Below are 6,372 nucleotides of genomic sequence, written 5' to 3'. Positions count from 1 at the left end.
AACTCAAATTTTCCTAGTGTGACGCAATTTTTTGAGCACATGGTGCAACAAAACCAGTACCTAAGTGAACCGTACAGTGAATCTGCACTCATTCAATTATGCATTTCTAAATTACCACGATCATTAAGAGTGTCACTTCTAACGGGTCAGCAAAAAGAAAATATTTCAGCGTTCAGAGATCTGTTACAGCTCTTGGAAGTACAACAATCTGATTGTTCCTTTGCAAACAAAAATTTTTCGTATAATAACCAAGGTCAACAAACTCACAATAATTACGATCAGTCACGTAATTTCAATAGTAAAAGTAACAGACGCTTTAGGCACGACAACTACCAGAACTTTAATAACAGACAAAATTCTAATTATCAATATCGTCAAAATTATCAGCAGCAGGAACCATATTTTAGTAACAATAGAGGTTTTTCACAGCAACAGCATGAAAGTCATCCGGTTAGCATACCTAACCAACAATGTAATGCACAATGTTTCGCCGCGTGCACGTATAGTCCAGGGTACAACAAATGGTAACGCACGGCAGCAAAGGAACAACTACGTACAGAAAACACAGTATTTCAATTCCTATCGCAATGCACCGTATAGGAATGACTATCACGACAGACGTAAAAATAATGAGGACAATTTTCAGCGTACATCTAACAACAGTCGGTCATACCAACAGCAAAATTATCCACAAGAACCTATTCTCATGAATGAACCCGACAGTAGGTATCATCCAGTTCAAATAGTCGAAATGCCACAGAATCGTCCTGACAATAATAATACGTCAGATAGGATTTGACTAGATACAGTACAGATCGCATCTTCCAGTAACACAAGCACTACCTTTGACACGCAAAATGTTGTTCACGAAAATGTTATTACTTTTGACGACATCAGAGACACTCTTTTACAGGAAAGACCAGTTGTTGAGAAAACTATTTCACATCCTGTCATCGAAATTAAAATTGGTTCATCGAAATTTTCAGCAGTAATCGATTCTGGATCACCTATGTCAGTTATAAATGAGGAGACTTTCAACGAGTGTAACAAAGAGAATACATATCCTACATTACCTTTAGGCAAAACGAAAGTAAAAGGAGCAGTATCGAGTAAAGGAGTAGACGTTAAATTACAGACACATTTATCATTTTGTATTGCAGGTCACACATTTCACTCAAATTTTTGGATTGTTCCTTTATTGACAACAGACGTTATTTTAGGTACTAATTTTCTGGTACAACACGACGCATTATTGACTTTCAAAATTCCTATTTAATGTTGAAGGACGAGAATGTACAACTGGCTTTAGAATTTCAACACTCTTTATCTGCGGAAGAGCAAACAATTAATCGTACAGAGGTCATTTCCGCAACACGTAACATAGACTGTAATTCCACATTGTTCACAGATACGTACGTACATAACTATAATACTCCAGACGAAGCTGACTACGACGTAATTCAGTTGATTTCTGATAAAGTTAAACAAAGCAGTGCAAATACAGACGACGAACGCACGCAACTACACAAAATTCTTTTACAGCAAGCTCCAGTTTTCGACAATATTCCTGGTACTATGTCCGGATTTATGTATGAATTTCAAGTGAAACAGCACGATACATTTAAAGCTAAACATTATCCCATTCCATATATCCACCGAGAACAAGTTAGAAAAGAGTTACAAGATATGCTCGACCAAGGAATTATTGAACCGGCAGTTAGTCCGTACATAAACCCGCTGCATATTGTTAAGAAAAAAGATGGCTCACTTCGCCTTGTACTTGATTCGCGTCACATCAATGACATTATTATCAATGAAACAGATCGACCACAGACATTAGAGGAACTTCTACAGAAATTTCATGGTACGGCTATTTATTCCACACTAGATTTGAAATCGGGATTTTGGCAAATTCAACTTCATCCGAATTGCAGAAAGTACACAGCATTTCTCTGTTCTGGCGACTGTTATCAATTTTGTAAATTACCATTCGGTTTAACTATTTCTTCAGCAGCTTTTATTCGCGGTTTGAACACTATACTTCCGACAGAACTTAAAGACAGAATCACGACGTACGTAGACGACATTCTTATCGCAGAAGCTAACTGGTCTGAACACAATATGATTATAACTATTAACTATTATTAACTATACAGTGAGCTGTGTGACACGTTGTATTGTCCCACTGGTAGACGCCATTGTGGCGAGGCAAAACAACCTGGTTGTGTGGGGGTGGACTTGTATCTATCCTTGGTCTCCAAGGATAGATACATACTTTTGCTGATCCATTGTGCCTTCCAGAATGACGAGATCACCCAGGGAATGACACTAAAACATTCCCTGGACCATAACTGTCTCTCCTTGGGTCTCTTCTCTTACGATTATTGCAAGGTGTTTGCTTTCATACATTTCCCGCTGATGGAGCATGAAACTTGATTCATATCCAAAGGTCACCTGTCGTCACTCAGTGGACATCCAGTTGCCGTACTGGCGTGCAAATTCCAGCCGATGAACAAGAGTCAGCATGGGTGCGTGAACCATCTGCCAACGGCGGAGGCCCATATGCGGCAACGTTCCCTGAACGGTCGTTGAGGAAACACTGTTGGTAACCCCTTGGTTCATCTGGGCCATCACTTGCTTAACAGTTGTACGTCTGTTCGCCTGTACACATCTCCATGCCATCGATCACCCCTGTCATGTATGGCAAGTCATGCACCACAGTTGCCTCAGCGCCAGTTCTGGATGGCGCCATTTTGCCACACATGGTATACTTTAATTGTGGCGACATGCGAGCAGTTTACAAATTTAGCTGTTTTCGAAACGCTCCACTCTTTTCCAGAAAGCCAATGATCGTGCCCATTTTGACATAATATAAAACACTCTGTTTACACTGTTTACACATTACGACAACGAGTGCACTGTTTTGCGCGTCCCCTAACACTCTTTATATGCTATCCACTGCTAGTACTGCCACCTGCCGTCTGTGAATGATTATTGCACGTTGAGGTCGAACATCGATAGAGGTCACATTAATGTGAATGGACCATGTGTATTCAAGGGAAAATTAAGAGATTTCTCGTTCATAAATAGCATTTGAATCTTGGTTGCCTTTGACAATATTGCATTATGTGTTGTATAAGAAGAAGAAACACCTACTAGCACGTCACTGTATACGACAGTGGCAGATTCGTAACCTATCGCGACTGTAGATTCTCTTTCCTTGAAGAAGTTCGCATTAGTTGGGATCCCACGCCTGTCACGCGAGTATAGAACCGAAGGCGTCAGGAGGATCGAAGTGCACGGCAGGATGCCTGCCACTCCAGGTGACTTGCGTATTAGAGGACAGTCGCAGCTTGTTCGCTCGGCCGTGTAGGCTCGTGTAGGATCATACAGCCATGTCACATACCTAGAGTTGCTGTGAGCAAGACAATGTGGGTACATGGGCAGCGCGATGACGTCTGGCGCACTACGGAGTGTCAGTTAGGATGAATATTGTTGCGGCCTCCCTTGATGCAGCATCAGAGAGAGGTACGCCGACAGTGGTGCGCTCAAAAAGACAATTGAAACATGAGTGCACAATGTTATCTTTACATACAAGTCGCGGTTCTTCGTGCAGCATCATGCTGATGGGTGTGGAATATCCTAGGAGAACGAGTATTGTCAGTTTTCATCATTAACCTCATATGAGCCCAGCACCTGACATGAAGTTGTGGTGTGCCAACGGGTGAACATAGATGATAATTTCGACAGCCGCCGCTACGTTTCTGTCGTGTTAAGGGTCGTGACTGTAGCCTGTCTCAGAAGTGTTCGTGACGTAATCATTCAAGGCGATAAAGCAATATTGCATGTCGTCCTTGTTGTCGTGACCTTCCTCGATACTTATGGTGTTCGGCTGTTCTCCTTTCCAACACATTCGCCCGATATCTCTCACTCTGTGAATTCCTGGGATGCCGAGAGTCCGGCGGCCTGCCACTCGCCAGCCACTAATGCTTATAACTCGGCCATACAGTTGTAGCAGCATGGAGTGACGTACTCACATTTGTCATCCAACCTCACTTCGTTTCGTTGCCCAACCAGGTTAGTGTAATCACTGCGGCTCTGTTCATTACATTTTGCACCCAGTGCACCCCCAAATCACCTAGAAATTTAATAATGTAATCTTCCCACTACAGCATGTATGCACAACAAGTGAAATTCCTGTAATTGCTATCCTTCTAGATACTCCAATTGTAATGGTAGCGGGTAGCGGGTAGCACGTGGTCATTGTTCTGATGGGCTGTATTAAGCAATTTCGAAACGATCGCCGTGTAGTTGACAACGTGGTACGCCTCATTACCCACAGTAATTGACACGAGTCGTTGAGACATGAAATGCATCAATGTGCTCTCTGGCTCAGCGACTGAAATACGTTTCGAATTTATAATTCATGCCGATGCAAAAGAATGAAATGCCCTTTAATTAGTTTTTTTATAAAAGAAAGGTAATCATTTCGGGTTAGTATAGGGCATCTACTGTTATCATCTATGGTTATTCAAATTATAAAATTAATGAACAATCTGGCGATGTGAGAATAGACTTTGAAATGAGTTGTAGCAAGTAACAACGCGAAGAATAATGATGAGGCGCAGTTTTTGATGTTCACAGTAACTCATTCTCTGCATTACCTTCTTATTCATACCAAATCTTACTGCCGTTTCGCCATTTTTCTGCTGATTTTGATATTGCCCTGTATTCGTCGCACCAAAAACCATTGTGTTAGTTTCACTTTGTTTCACTGAATCCCACTACATCTACATTTAGTCTGTGAATGTATATTTCCAGTTCTGTAGCTTTCTTACGATACTTCTTACATTAGTAAAATGTTACCGTTTCTATTGTCATTCAGTCTTTTATTCTCATTGTTACATCCCATTTGGGGATCCGAATGGGGGACTAATGCTCATTCTTTTCCCAGTGCAGAGATCATCAAGATGCCTGTTTCAGCTATAGGCCACACATTCAGTGTCTTTCATGCGGTGGTTTCCACTGCCTTCTACATCCTCATGCAGTATGGCTGTATTCCTGTCTTTCCCTGAATATTTGTGTACTTCCTTCCTTTGTCGATCAGTTGAAGTATTTCATGTGTTACCGAATGTTTCTTCGTAGTTAACTTCCTTGTAACTATGTTTGTCTCGCCAACATCCATGATTGGCCCTTTTTAGAATGTCCAGTCTTTTTCAACTGAGCAGCCTACTGTGCAGTTCCTTGTCGCAGTATCCAAAACCTTAGTGGACTTCACACGTGTCTCGTCATCCCTCAGTACTGCAGCGTCCCACCTTCTGGCACGCTGAGTCTTCCGTTCGATTGTCTTGAACGTCAGTCTACTCTACATCTTTACTAAATTGTGATCTGAATCTATATCTCCATCTGGGTACGCCTTATATATCTGATTTCGGAATCTTTGTCTGTTCATGATGTAATCCAGCTGGAACTTTCCTGTGTCCCCGAGTCTTTTCCTAGTATACCTACTCATTCTGTGATTCCTGAACAGAATATTCGCTATTACCGTCTGAAATTTGTTACAGAACACAGTGTTTCTCCTGCCTCGTTACTACTGGCTAGCCCATATTCTCTCGACCCCCTTTCTTCTATTATTTCAACTGCAACCGCATTCCAATCCCCAAGGATTATTAGATTTTGATCTCGTTTTATATACTGAATTACCTATTCAGTGTCCTTATATACTTTCTCTACCTCTTCATCTCCTGCTGGATGTTGGCTTGTAAACCTGAACTATCGTTGTCGGATTTCGTTTGCTGTCGAATCTGATGAGAACAAGCCTGTCTTTGGACTGTTCACACTAGCTCACTCTCTGCCCTACCTTCCTATTCATAATTATGGTAATCTTGCACCCGTTATACCATTTTCTGCTGCTCTTGACGTTACCCTGTATTACTCTGACCAGATATCCTTATCTTCTTTCCATTTCACTTCACAGATTCCCACTGTATCTAGAGCGAGCCCTAGCATTTCCCTTTTCAGATTTTGTAGCTTTCCTATTACGTTTAAACTTCTGACATCCGAAGCTCCGATTCGAATCTTTTCCCGTCGCTAGTTATTCCATCTTTTTCTCATGATCATCTCCCCGTTGTATATCCGAAAGGGAAACTAATCCTGAATCTTTTGCCAGTTTTTTTTTCAGTTACCGGCCACATCCTGCCACATGTCGTGTGGATACACATTACGTGTATGTGATGCGGTCGTTTCCACTGCCTTTTGCATCCCCATACCGTTGATCATTCCCGATACTTCCGCTTTTCGTGGGCAGTTTCCCACCGTCCTAAACCTCTGTCCGCTCCTTCGCCCTCTGTGATGAGGAAAGAGGATCATCGG

The sequence above is a fragment of the Schistocerca nitens genome, chromosome 6 (assembly GCF_023898315.1).
Source record: "Schistocerca nitens isolate TAMUIC-IGC-003100 chromosome 6, iqSchNite1.1, whole genome shotgun sequence".
NCBI lineage: Eukaryota > Metazoa > Arthropoda > Insecta > Orthoptera > Acrididae > Schistocerca > Schistocerca nitens.
This window is presented reverse-complemented; position numbering follows the sequence as displayed.